The following is a 14,874-nucleotide window of genomic DNA, read 5'->3' on the forward strand; positions in this document are numbered from 1 at the left end:
CAGAATACCTGACCACTGTGACTGACCCAAACTTAAGGAAAGCTTTGACTATGTACAGACTCAGTGAGCATAGCCTTGCTATTGAGAAAGGCCGCCGTAGGCAGACCTGGCTCTCATGAGAAGACAGGCTATGTGCACACTGCCCACAAAATGAGGTGGAAACTGAGCTGGACTTCCTATCCTCCTGCCAAATGTATGACCCTATTAGAGACACATATTTCCCTCAGATTACAGAGATCCACAAAGAATTTGAAAACAAACCCAATTTCGATAAACTCCTTTATCTACTGGGTGAAATACCACAGTGCGCCATAACAGCAGCAATGTTTGTGACCTGTTGCCTCAAGAAAAGCGTAACCAGTGAAGAACAAACACCATTGTAAATACAACCCATATTTATGTTTATTTATTTTCCCATTTGTACTTTATTTGCACATTGTTACAACACTGTATATATACATAATATGACATTTGAAATGCCTTTATTCTTTTGGAACTTCTGAGTGTAATGTTTATTGTTAATTTCTATTGTTTATTTAAATTTTGTTTACTATCTACTTCACTTGCTTTGGCAATATTAACATACGTTTCCCATGCCAATAAGGCCCTTATATTGAATTTAATTGAGAGAGAGAGAGAGAAAGAGAGAGAGAGAGGGAGAGAGAGAGAGAGAGAGAGAGAGAGAGAGAGAGAGAGAGAGAGAGAGAGAGAGAGAGAGAGAGAGAGAGAGAGAGAGAGAGAGAAAGGGGGCGTATCACAGAGATCCAGACTGCAGATATATCATCCAACTATACAGGAGATGAAGGCTGAAGTGCATCTTACTGTAAGGTGAGTGTGCGGTGTGTGTGTAGGTGTTTATTTATATGTGTGTATGTGTATTCATGCATGATTGAATGTGTGTGTGTGTCCCTATCTATCAGGTGTGTGAGGTGTGTGAAGCCAGTAAGGCTTGGCTTGGGTTGTCACCAGCAGGGTTTTTCTCGCTCTGATGGCCAGGTGCAGATCAGTTACAGCAAATCAGTCAAATAAATGACTTGTTAAAACTAACACTTCCTCCAGAATGCCAAGTCTCCCCAGGCTGCTTCATACACTTTTACTGATCACTGTACGCATAGACACACACATTCAAGTGTGTGTGGGGGGCGTGCGTGTGTGTGCGCATGATATTCCATCAAACAAACAATTTTTTTGATCTTTAAAGTCGTGAGATTCGGTGTCACATCACAAACCCCGTCCACCTGCCGTGTCTCGCAAATCAAGCACACCTTATGTACTTGAAAGCAAGCAAATCTTATTTTTACCGAGGTCTGGTTTCAATTGACTACTTAAAATTAGATATGAATCCTTATTAATCCTTATTCTTTGCAAAATCAGACATTTCAATCAATTACTGTTGAACATTCAACACATTTCCTATTCCCTAGCTAGGTTTCCATCCAACTGGTGACAGATTTTCATGCAAATATTCTAAAATCTGCATTAAATAAATTTGGCGCATTTTCCCACTGGTGGTGTGTTTCCATCAAATGACTTGTTTCGCATAAAAATCAGTGTGCACAGACAAAATGTACTTTTTTGTTTAAGTTTTCACATACTGAAATCCAAAGTTCAATTTGTTTCCATCGCATTTTCAACTACAAAAACTGTTGTGTTAAATAGCAAATTGGCACATGCACTCTAGCCAACAGCTCGCAGTTACTGTTGTGTATTGATATTCTAGTTTGTCCCTTTAGGGCACCTGTAGTACTAATAGTACTGTAGTTTAATTCACTTTTTTCGCTGTAGAAAGATGCAAAGAAAATGTGGAGCCAGTCGAGTGATGCTAGCTAGCTTCTGATGTCACAACAACGAGAGCCTCGAGGGATAGGAAGAGTTTAGCTGTGGGAGAAAGTGAAGTCACTGTGAGTGAAAATAAGAAAAAATAGTGGCAGGAAATGCATATGGTTGCAAAAGAGGACACAAACCTACAAGGGATATAGAGGAAACACACGAATGTGTTCAATGGAGAACTTGGCAGTATGAAGGACATAACAGTTAAACTGACCGTGAAACCAGACAGCAAGCCAAAATGCTGCAAAGCTAGATCTTTCCCATAAGCCATAAAACCAAAAGTTGAAACTGAGCTAAACAGACTAGTCGAGAGTGGAGTATTGGATCCAGTGAATGTTAGTGAATGGGCTACACCCGTCGTTCCAGTCACAAAAAAAGTTGGATCACTCAGACTTTGTGGTGATTTCAAAGTCACCATTAACCCTGTCTTGACTGCTGAAAAATATCCACTACCCCTCATTGACAACCTCTTTTCTTGTTTAGCTGGAGGACAGAAATTCAGTAAGATATACTCATGTCAATCAATCAATTTTCAATCAATTTTATTTTATATAGCCCTTCTTACATCAGCTAATATCTCGAAGTGCTGTACAGAAACCCAGCCTAAAACCCCAAACAGCTAGTAATGCAGGTGTAGAAGCACGGTGGCTAGGAAAAACTCCCTAGAAAGGCCAAAACCTAGGAAGAAACCTAGAGAGGAACCAGGCTATGAGGGGTGGCCAGTCCTCTTCTGGCTGTGCCGGGTGGAGATTATTGTGACACTCTGGCTCCGGGACTTTTGTATTTGAGCCAGGGTGTATTTGTTTTGTTGGGTTTTGTTGTGGGGTTTGTTGTATAGGGTGTATTCGGTTGGTTGTGTTTTGGGTGAGTTAATTGTGGTGTCGTGTGACTCCCAATCGGAGGTAACGAGTGTCAGCTGTCGGCTCGTTATCTCTGATTGGGAGCCATATTTAAACTATTTGTGTTCTCATGAGGGTGTGGGTTTTTGTTCCTTTTGGTCAGTGTACCGTGGACTTCATTGAGTCGTCTTTTGTTTGTAGTCCGATAACGTTTATTTAATAAAGTCATGTTTCTTGGACACGCTGCGCCTTGGTCATACTTGGACGACATAGACCCTCGTGACAGAAAAACCCACCATAATAGGACCAAGCAGCGTGTCAAGCGGCAACAGGACCCAGCTCCAAAGGATTCATGGACATGGGGGGAGATACTGGCTGGAAAGGGTCCTTGGGCACAACCGGGAGAATATCGCCGCCCTCGTGAAGAGCTGGAGGCAGCTAAAGCCGAGAGGAGGCGGTATGAGGAGGCAGCACGGAGTCAAGGCTGGAAGCCCGTGGGTACTACCCAAAAATTTCTTGGGGGGGGGCTTAAAGGGAGTGTGGCGAAGTCAGGTAGGAGACCTACGCCTACTCCCTGGACTTACCGTGGAGAGCGAGAGTACGGGCAGACACCGTGTTACGCAGTAGAGCGCATGGTGTCTCCTGTACGCAGGCATAGCCCGGTTCGGTACAGTCCAGCTCCACGTATCGGCCGGGTTAGAGTGAGCGTTGAGCCAGATGTCATGAAGCCGGCCCAACGCATCCGGCTACCAGTGCGTCTTCTCGGGCCGGCGTACATGGCACCAGCCTTACGCATGGTGTTCCCGGTTCGCCCACATAGGCCGGTGCGGGTTAGTCCACCTCCCGTACTGGTCGGGCGACGGGGAGCATCAACCCGGGTAAGGTTGGGCAGGCTCAGTGCTCAAGGGGGGCCAGTAAGCCTGCACGGTCCGGTATTTCCGGCGCCACCTCCCCGCTCCAGCCCAGTACCACCAGTGCCTACACCACGCACCAAGCCTCCTGTGTGTTCCCCGAGTCCTGTGCGTCCTGTTGCTGCTCTCCGCACTAGGCCTTATGTGCGTCCCCAGGGTCCAGCATGCCCTGTTCCGGCTCTCCGCACTAGGCCTTATGTGCGTCCCCAGGGTCCTGCATGCCCTGTTCCTGCTCTTCGCACTAGGCCTTATGTGCGTCCCCAGGGTCCAGCATGCCCTGTTGCTTCTCCCCGCACTAGCCCTGAGATGCGTGTCCTCAGCCCGGTACCTCCAGTTCCGGCACCACGCACCAGGCCTACGGTGCGCCTCAGACGGCCAGAGTCTGCCGTCTGCCTAACGGGGCCTGAACTGCCCGTCTGCCCAAAGGCGCTTGAACTGGCCGTCTGGACTGAGCCTGCAAAGCCGCCCGTCTGCCATGAGCCTTCAGAGCCGTCCGCCAGACCGGAGCCGCTAGAGCCTTCCGCCAGACAGGATCAGCCAGAGCCTTCCGCCAGACAGGATCAGCCAGAGCCTTCCGCCAGCCATGAGCAGCCAGATCCGTCAGCCGGCCATGAGCAGCCAGATCCGTCAGCCAGCCATGAGCAGCCAGATCCTTCAGCCAGCCATGAGCAGCCAGATCCGTCGGCCAGCCATGAGCAGCCAGATCCGTCGGCCAGCCATGAGCAGCCAGATCCGTCAGCCAGCCATGAGCAGCCAGATCCGTCAGCCAGCCATGAGCAGCCAGATCTGTCAGCCAGCCATGAGCAGCCAGATCCTTCAGCCAGCCATGAGCCGTCCAGCCAGGATCCGCCAGAGCCGTCCAGCCAGGATCCGCCAGAGCCAGCCAGCCAGGATCCGCCATTGAGTCCGGTGCTGTCCCTTAGCCCGGTGCTGCCCCTTATCCTGGTGCTGCCCCTTAGTCCGGTACTGCCCCTTAGTCCGGTGCTGCCCCTTAGTCCGGTGCTGCCCTTTAGTCCGGTGCCGCCCCTTAATCCAGTGGGGGTTTAGTTGGGGGTGGTCATGTGGAGGAGGCTACGGAAGCGGATAGTGACTAAGGTGGGGTGGGGACCACGACCAGGGCCAGAACCGCCACCGTGGACAGACGCCCACCCAGACCCTCCCCTAGACTGTATGCTGGTGCGCCCGGAGTGCGCACCTTTAGGGGGGGGTACTGTGACACTCTGGCTCCGGGACTTTTGTATTTGAGCCATGGTGTATTTGTTTTGTTGGGTTTTGTTGTGGGGTTTGTTGTATAGGGTGTATTCGGTTGGTTGTGTTTTGGGTGAGTTAATTGTGGTGTCGTGTGACTCCCAATCGGAGGTAACGAGTGTCAGCTGTCGGCTCGTTATCTCTGATTGGGAGCCATATTTAAACTATTTGTGTTCTCATGAGGGTGTGGGTTTTTGTTCCTTTTGGTCAGTGTACCGTGGACTTCATTGAGTCGTCTTTTGTTTGTAGTCCGATAACGTTTATTTAATAAAGTCATGTTTCTTGGACACGCTGCGCCTTGGTCATACTTGGACGACATAGACCCTCGTGACAATTATAACAGAACCATGCCAAGATGTTCAAAAATTTTCATAAGTGACAAGCATGGTCAAATAATAATCAGGAATAAATCTCAGTTGGCTTTTCATAGCCGATCATTAAGAGTTGAAAACAGCAGGTCTGGGACAGGTAGGGGTTCCATAACCGCAGGCAGAACAGTTGAAACTGGAATAGCAGCAAGGCCAGGCGGACTGGGGACAGCAAGGAGTCACCACGGCCGGTAGTCCCGACGTATGGTCCTAGGGCTCAGGTCTCTCAGTTGGCTTTTCATAGCCGATCATTAAGAGTTGAAAACAGCAGGTCTGGGACAGGTAGGGGTTTCGTAACCGCAGGCAGAACAGTTGAAACTGGAATAGCAGCAAGGCCAGGCGGACTGGGGACAGCAAGGTGTCAGCATGCCCGGTAGTCCTGATGTATGGTCCTAGGGCTCAGGTTCTCAGAGAGAAAGAGAGAACGAGAGAATTAGAGAGAGCATACTTAAATTCACACAGGACACTGGATAAGACAGGAGAAGTACTCCAGGTATAACCAACTAACCCCAGCCCCCCGACACATAAACTACTGCAGCATAAATACTGGAGGCTGAGACAGGAGCGGTCCGGAGACACTGTGGCCCCATCCGAAGAAACCCGGACAGGGCCAAACAGGAAGGATATAACCCCACCCACTCTGCCAAAGCACAGCCCCGCACCACCAGAGGGATATCCTCAACCACCAACTTACAATCCTGAGACAAGGCCGAGTATAGCCCACAGAGGTCTCCACCACAGCACAAACCAAGGGGGGGCGCCAACCCAGACAGGAAGATCACGTCAGTAACTCAACCCACTCAAGTGACGCACCCCTCCTAGGGACGGCATGAAAGAGCACCAGCAAGCCAGTGACTCAGCCCCTGTAACAGGGTTAGAGGCAGAGAACCTTAGTGGAGAGAGGGGAACCGGCCTGGCAGAGACAGCAAGGGCTGTTCGTTGCTCCAGAGCCTTTCCGTTCACCTTCACACTCCTGGGCCAGACTACACTCAATCATATGACCTACTGAAGAGATAAGTCTTCAGTAAAGACTTAAAGGTTGAGACCGAGTCTGCGTCTCTCACATGGGTAGGCAAACTGTTCCATAAAAATTGAGATCTATAGGAGAAAGCCCTGCCTCCCGCTGTTTGCTTAGAAATTCTAGGGACAATTAGGAGGCTCTGCGTCTTGTGACCGTAGCGTACGTATTGGTATGTACGGCAGGACCAACTCGGAAAGATAGGTAGGAGCAAGCCCATGTAACGCTTTATAGGTTAACAGTAAAACCTTGAAATCAGCCCTTGCCTTAACAGGAAGCCAGTGTAGGGAAGCTAGCACTGGAGTAATATGATCAAATTTATTGGTTCTAGTCAGGATTCTAGCAGCCGTATTTAGCACTAACTGAAGTTTATTTAGTGCTTTATCCGGGTAGCCGGAAAGTAGAGCATTGCAGTAGTCTAACCTAGAAGTAACAAATGCATGGATTAATTTTTCTGCATCATTTTTGGACAGAAAATTTCTGATTTTTGCAATGTTACGTAGATGGAAAAAAGCTGTCCTTGAAACAGTCTTGATATGTTCGACAAAAGAGAGATCAGGGTCAAGAGTAACGCCGAGGTCCTTCACAGTTTTATTTGAGACGACTTTACAACCATCAAGATGAATTGTCAGATTTAACAGAAGATCTCTTTGTTTCTTGGGACCTAGAACAAGCATCTCTGTTTTGTCCGAGTTTAAAAGTAGAAAGTTTTCAGCCATCCACTTCCTTATGTCTGAAACACAGGCTTCTAGCGAGGGCAATTTTGGGGCTTCACCATGTTTCATTGAAATGTACAGCTGTGTGTCATCCGCATAGCAGTGAAAGTTAACATTATGTTTTCGAATAACATCCCCAAGAGGTAAAATATATAGTGAAAACAATAGTGGTCCTAAAACGGAACCTTGAGGAACACCGAAATGTACAGTTGATTTGTCGGAGGACAGACCATTCACAGAGACAAACTGATATCTTTCCGACAGGTAAGATCTAAACCAGGCCAGAACTTGTCCGTGTAGACCAATTTGGGTTTCCAGTCTCTCCAAAAGAATGTGGTGATCGATAGTGTCAAAGGCAGCACTAAGGTCTAGTAGCACGAGGACAGATGCAGAGCCTCGGTCTGACGCCATTAAAAGGTCATTTACCACCTTCACAAGTGCAGTCTCAGTGCTATGATGGGGTCTAAAACCAGACTGAAGCATTTCGTATACATTGTTTGTCTTCAGAAAGGCAGTGAGTTGCTGCGCAACAGCTTTTTCTAAAATTTTTGAGAGGAATGGAAGATTCGATATAGGCCGATAGTTTTTTATATTTTCCGGGTCAAGGTTTGGCTTTTTCAAGAGAGGCTTTATCACTGCCACTTTTAGTGAGTTTGGTACACATCCGGTGGATAGAGAGCTGTTTATTATGTTCAACATAGGAGGGCCAAGCACAGGAAGCAGCTCCTTCAGCAGTTTAGTAGGAATTTCCTGGAAGCTTGCTTCAAAGCTCGGGTATTTTCTGTATACCAGGGAGCTAGTTTCTTATGACAAATGTTTTTCGTTTTTAGGGGTGCAACTGCATCTAGGGTATTGCGCAAGGTTAAATTGAGTTCCTCAGTTAAGTGGTTAACTGATTTTTGTCCTCTGACGTCCTTGGGTAGGCAGAAGGAGTCTGGAAGGGCATCAAGGAATTTTTGTGTTGTCTGAGAATTTATAGCACGACTTTTGATGCTCCTTGGTTGGGGTCTGAGCAGATTATTTGTTGCGATTGCAAACGTAATAAAATGGTGGTCCGATAGTCCAGGATTTTGTGGAAAAACATTAAGATCTACAACATTTATTCCATGGGACAAAACTAGGTCCAGAGTATGACTGTGGCAGTGAGTAGGTTCAGAGACATGTTGGACAAAACCCACTGAGTCGATGATGGCTCCGAAAGACTTTTGGAGTGGGTCTGTGGACTTCTCCATGTGAATATTAAAATCACCAAAAATTAGAATATGATCTGCTATGACTACAAGGTCTGATAGGAATTCAGGAAACTCAGAGAGGAACGCTGTATATGGCCCAGGAGGCCTGTAAACAGTAGCTATAAAAAGTGATTGAGTAGGCTGCATAGATTTCATGACTAGAAGCTCAAAAGACGAAAACGCCATTTTTTTTTTGTAAATTGAAATTTGCTATCGTAAATGTTAGCAACACCTCCGCCTTTGCGGGATGCACGGGGAATATGGTCACTAGTGTAACCAGGATGTGAGGCCTCATTTAACACAGCAAATTCATCAGGCTTAAGCCATGTTTCAGTCAGGCCAATCACATCAAGATTATGATCAGTGATTAGTTCATTGACTATGACTGCCTTTGAAGTGAGGGATCTAACATTAAGTAACCCTATTTTGAGATGTGAGGTATCACGATCTCTTTCAATAATGGCAGGAATGGAGGCGGTCTTTATCCTAATAAGATTGCTAAGGTGAACACCGCCATGTTTAGTTTTGCCCAACCTAGGTCGAGGCACAGACACAGTCTCAATGGGTATGGCTGAGCTGACTACACTGACTGTGCTATTGGCAGACTCCACTAAGCTGGCAGGTTGGCTAACAGCCTGCTGCCTGGCCTGCACCCTATTTCACTGTGGGGCTAGAGGAGTTAGAGCCCTATCTATGTTGGTAGATAAGATGAGAGCACCCCTCCAGCTAGGATGGAGTCCGTCCCTCATCAGCAGGTCAGGCTTGGTCCTGTTTGTGGGTGAGTCCCAGAAAGAGGGCCAATTATCTACAAATTCTATCTTTTGGGAGGGGCAGAAAACAGTTTTCAACCAGCGATTGAGTGCTGAGACTCTGCTGTAGAGCTCGTCCTCCCCCTAACTGGGAGGGGGGCCAGAGACAATTGCTCGATGCCGACACATCTTTCTAGCTAATTTACACGCTGAAGCTATGTTGCACTTGGTGACCTCTGACTGTTTCATCCTAACATCGTTGGTGCCGACGTGGATAACAATATCTCTATACTCTCTACACTCGCCAGTTTTAGCTTTAGCCAGCACCATCTTTAGATTAGCCTTAACGCCGGTAGCCCTGCCCCCTGGTAAACAGTGTATGATCGCTGGGTGATTCGTTTTAAGTCTAATACTGCGGGTAATGGAGTCGCCAATGACTAGGGTTTTCAATTTGTCAGAGCTAATGGTGGGAGCCTTCGGCGTCTCAGACCCCGTAACGGGAGGAGTAGAGACAAGAGAAGACTCAGACTCAGACTCCGACTCGCTACATAATGGGGAAAACCGGTTGAAAGTTTCTGTCGGCTGAATGAGCGACACCGGTTGATCATTCCAACAGTATTTCCCTCCAGAAGCCATGAGAAAGTTGTCCGGCTGCGGGGACTGTGCGGGGGGATTTATACTAACGTTACTATCTGTACTTACTGGTGGCACAGACGCTGTTTCTTCCTTTCCTACACTGAAATGACCCTTGCCTAACGATTGCGTCTGAAGCTGGGCTTGTAGCACAGCTATTCTCGCCGTAAGGCGATCGTTCTCCTGTATATTATGAGTACAGCGACTGCATTTAGAAGACATCATGTCAGGCCTATCTACAGATGCATGTGGACCAATAGTCACAAGAACTGTTGACCATAGTGACTCACAAAGTACTGTACAGGTACCGGATGCTTCCTTTTGGAATCACCTCAGCTCTGGCCTTGTTTAAGAGAGCTATGGACCAGATACTGAGCGGCCTCACCGGGGTTCAATGTTCTACTCATCACCGGCAAAGACGAGCAGGAGCACCTGAGAAACCTGGACGCTACACTACAGAGACTGGAGGAGTACTCTCTGAGGGTCCGGAAGGACAAATGCGGAAGCTCCATCCCCACAGAACGTGAGTCAGCTGAGATCATTCTTAGGACTACTGACATACTATGCAAAGTTTGTGCCGAACCTAGCTAACATGTTAAAGCCACTGCATGAACTTTTGAACAACACCAAACAGTGGAAGTGGACAGACAGATGTGAGGAGGCCTTCAAGAAAGTGAAAACAGCCTTAGCTCAGTCAGAGGCCCTCACCCACTTCAACCCCAACTTGCCATTACAGTTGGCATGTGATGCATCACCTTATGGCGTTGGTGCTGTCGTCTCACACATCATGCCATCAGGTGAAGAAAGGCCAATTGCTTTCGCATCATGGACCTTAAGTAAAGCTGAGAGCAATTATGCACAGATAGAGCGTGAAGCACTCGCCATCGTGTTCGGAGTTAAGATATTTAATCAGTTTCTGTTTGGCCAACGATTCACACTGCTGACGGACCATAGACCCCTCACCTCCATCTTTGGTCCCCACACCGGCATTCCGTCGCTCGCAGCCAGCCTCATGCAGCGATGGTGTTACGTGAATTATTAAACAAACTATTTCAGTGTCTCTGTGCGTCTCCCAAAAGGTTGTAAGTCTTTTGGGATTTAAGTAACGGACAGAGTCCCGATCTGCATAGTCAGAGATCTTTATTCATTGAGTATTCTGCCATCAAAATTTCAGAGTCCATCTTTTATACTCATACATCATACAAAAATATCCCTCCCCTCTGTAGGCGGGCTGTAGTTTTCCACTCTTAAACTGCTCTCCTGACCATCAGTTCACACACACACACATATACACACATGCATACACACATACATACACACACACACACACACATGCATACACACACTCATACATACACACTTTCTTATCATAGCCTACTCCCTGCATTCCTCAGTTATCGCCGTTCTCACAATATTCTGCACCATGTTTTCATACTCATTAAAAAGCCTAACAGTTTCTCTCCTCCCTAAATACCTCAGTTATCAGTTGCCTGTAGACAGTTCTCCTTGTCCTTTGTTGTCTGGCCTAACTCTTACTCACATTGCTAAATAGTGGCTCAATGCCATAGTCTTTACTGGTCCTACACTCACACATTTCTAACACATTATACACAGTTTCAGGGTGTAATAATTAGTCATTAATAATTAATCTATCAGATGGGCATTACTGTTATCTGCTCACCAGTACAATATCAAGTACAGAAGGTCTGAGCAGCACTGCAATGCAGACGGCCTCACAAGGCTTCCCTTACCTGTCGCACACACTGAGCACTCCCAGGCTGAAATCTTCTACTTCAAGGAAGTGACGAAGGCCCCACTTATGTCTGTCCAAGTGAAAAAGTTCACCCACACTGATCCAGTGATGTCTGAGGTTGTGAACATTGTTACTCTTGGGAAAGGAGGAGAGCTGTCGGACAGCTTAAAGCCTTACCAGGTGAGGAGAAATGAGCTCAGTTCAGTCTGGATGCTTGCTATGGGGCTTTCGAGTCATCATACCGCCGCCACTGAGAAGGCAGGTGCTTGAAGAGCTCCATTCATGGCACTGTGGCATGGTGCGAATGAAGGAGATTGCACGCAGCTACTTTTGGTTGCCAGGTTTGGACACAGCTATCGAAGACAAGGCCAAGTCATGTTCTGCATGTCAAAAGATGAGGAACATTCCTCAGCTAGCACCACTACACCCATGGGACTTCCCAGAGGAGCCTTGGCAGCGAGTCCACATAGACTGTGCAGGCCCACTGGAGGATCGTATGTTCTTAGTCGTAGTTGACGCACACAGCAAATGGCCTGAGGTCACAGTGATGAAGAGCACCTCAGCGGAGAGAACCATCGAAGAGCTAGGGTCAATCTTCAGTCACTTCGGATTACCAACGCAACTCGTTAGCGATAATGACCCCCAACTAGTGTCTGAAGAGTTCCGGTCATTCATGGAAGCAAATGGAATACAGCACATCAAGTCAGCGCCGTATCACCCTGCAACGAACGGCCTCACTGAAAGATTTGTCCAGACGATGAAGCAAGTTTTAAAATCATCACAAGGGAACAGGTCCCTCAATAGGCACCTACACACATTCCTGTTGACCTACAGAAACACCCCCCATGCTACAACCAAAGTCGCACCCGCGTCAGCCATGATGAAAAGACAGCTTTGCACGTGACTCGACCTCCTGAGACCTCCAAAGACTTAACAGGTCGTACAGACACAACAGAGAGCACAGATGGAGAGACGAAGCAAAGCAAAAGACAGAAGCTTCAGAGCTGGAGAAAGAGTTCTTGCTCGGAACTACTGCAAAGGTCCAAAGTGGATACCAGCAACAGTGGTCACACAAACAGGCCCTGTGACCTACACAGTTCACACACCGGAGAACATCATCTGGAGGAGACACGTGGATCAACTGTTGCCAGTAACCAACCTCAGAGATGACTCATGTCAAGTGACAAACCAAGACCAGCAACTGGGGACCTACCATAACTACGAGCCCTCACCTGAACATCCACTGCAGCAACCTACAAATGTGGAAAGTGCTCCAGACTCACCTGAACCAGCCAGAGGGCCTACTCAGGGTACTGCTGCACCCGTCTGGGCATCCACCATTCCCACTCAGACTCAGAGACAATGTGACTGTAGACTCACTTGTACGTCGTCATTACCCTGCAAGAGAAAGATGACCCCCCTGAAAGGTTGAATATTTAGTTCAGACTAACCTCCGATATTGTGGCAGAATACACCCCAGGGTTAAATCTGGGAACTGAGGCAGTCTACCCTCTTTCCCTAGTTCAGAAAAGGTCATTCTGAAAAGTTCCTTTATTTACATTAAGATAACTGTTATGTTAAAAATAAAATAATATGCAAAACCGTGAATATTAACTTTTTATTTATGAGGTATCAAAAGTAAAGGGGGAGGAATATGTTGTGTATTGATATCCTAGTTTGTCCCTTTAAGGCACCTGTAGTAGCCCATTTCTATACGCTATGACTTTACTCGCATAAAAACTGTGGATGGAGACGTTGTTACTGGCGGTAATTTATGTGTGTGTTGTGGTAAAATAAGCTATCATCTCTGGATGTTACTGCCAAGAGCCTACTGCTGAGACACACTGATTAATATAGAGAGGGTAGAAAGGCCAAGACACATCTCTCTCTCTCTCTCTTTCTGTCTGTCTTTCCCACACCTCTGTCTCTGAGCAGGTATCTGACTGACTGTGTCTGAGTCATATGGTGTGTAGCTCAGAGACTGTATCAGTAGGGGTGTATTTGTCACAGGGAACAAAGGTTCAGACTCAAAGGAGCAAAGGAAAGGGATAATCTCTATTAAACAATTAAAGTCTAAACTGTAATACCTTACTTTACCTTATGGGCTAGTAACACAGTCATGTAAGTTCATAGGGACATTGGATCACATGGGAATTTTCTGAACAGTCTGCGTGTGTGTGTGTGTGTGTGCGTGCGGGCTTGCGTGTGCATTTGCATGTTTGTGTGCTCTTCACCCAACAGACACGCGCACACACATGCACACACATGCACAAACACACAAACACACACACACAAACACACAAACACACACACTTAAACACACCCCCACGCAGCCTCTATCCACCGCATATCTTCTCTTCCTCTCTCCACCCCATATTTTCACTTCCTCTCTCCACCCCATATCTTCTCTTCCTCTCTCCACCCCATATCTTCTCTTCCTCTCTCCACCCCATATCTTCTCTTCCTCTCTCCACCCCATATCTTCTCTTCCTCTCTCCACCCCATATCTTCTCTTCCTCTCTCCACCCCATATCTTCTCTTCCTCTCTCCACCCCATATCTTCTCTTCCTCTCTCTCTCTCCACAGAATCACCTCATAACTTCATTCATCTGCTTCAACCACTTACCTCTTCATCTCTTCTCTCCATATCCTCTCTTTCTCTCACCCTTCACCCCTCCGTTCCTCACCCTCTCATCCCAGGGGGGTGAGATGGGGGAGTAGTATTGCCCCTGCCAAACTGTTTGTTTTTAGGAGTTGCGTGTTTATGTTGACTTCATGTCATGCCCATCTCTCCCATTGTTCTCCACAGATAGTAGATGTACCTCTTCTCCTTCTCCTTGACCGAGCCTGTCTGAACCAAACTTTACAGCATCCTGCTACGACTTTGTTCCAGGAGTATGTTTGGTCACATCGTGTGTCAGACCAGGAGCTGTACGTTTGGGGAGAAGGGGGTCAGACAACTCTTTACCCTCCCAGTTGTCAGTCTGTTAAACCGTTCCACAGGTGAAGCCGAGGGCCTGCCTGCCTGCCTACCAGCCTGCCTGTCTTCTTCAGGCCTGGGGTTAAGATTAGGCCTGGGTGGGCAGGAGGCGGCAGAGGTTTGTCCTTGTCTGGGCACGTGTCTGAGGCCACAGTCGGGCACACCCCCTCTCCTCCTCCCTGGTTACCCTAATCACAAGGTGTAAAGGGAGCCCGTCGACTTTGGACGATGCGTGTTACATTTAATATGGCCCCCATGCGGAACCAATTCACAGCCCACGCACATACTCTCACATTCCATATCCCTGAAGGGAGACACACACATTTTGTACGCTGTGATGGGGAGACACCAGACAGAGAGAGAGAGAGAGAGAGAGAGAGAGAGAGATAACAAGAGAATGACAGAGAAAGAGAGAGAGAGAGAACAATAGAGAGAAAGAAAGAGAGAGAGAGAGAGACAGAGAAAAGGAGAGAGAGACCTCTCTTCTTTTACATTTTATCGTGTAAAATCAAACTCAAGAGACTACAACAATGTTCATATTTATTACAATTCTTACATTTACATTTTAGCAGACGCTCTTATCCAGAGCGACTTACA

The sequence above is a fragment of the Coregonus clupeaformis genome, chromosome 25 (assembly GCF_020615455.1).
Source record: "Coregonus clupeaformis isolate EN_2021a chromosome 25, ASM2061545v1, whole genome shotgun sequence".
In the NCBI taxonomy this organism is placed as follows: Eukaryota; Metazoa; Chordata; class Actinopteri; order Salmoniformes; family Salmonidae; genus Coregonus; species Coregonus clupeaformis.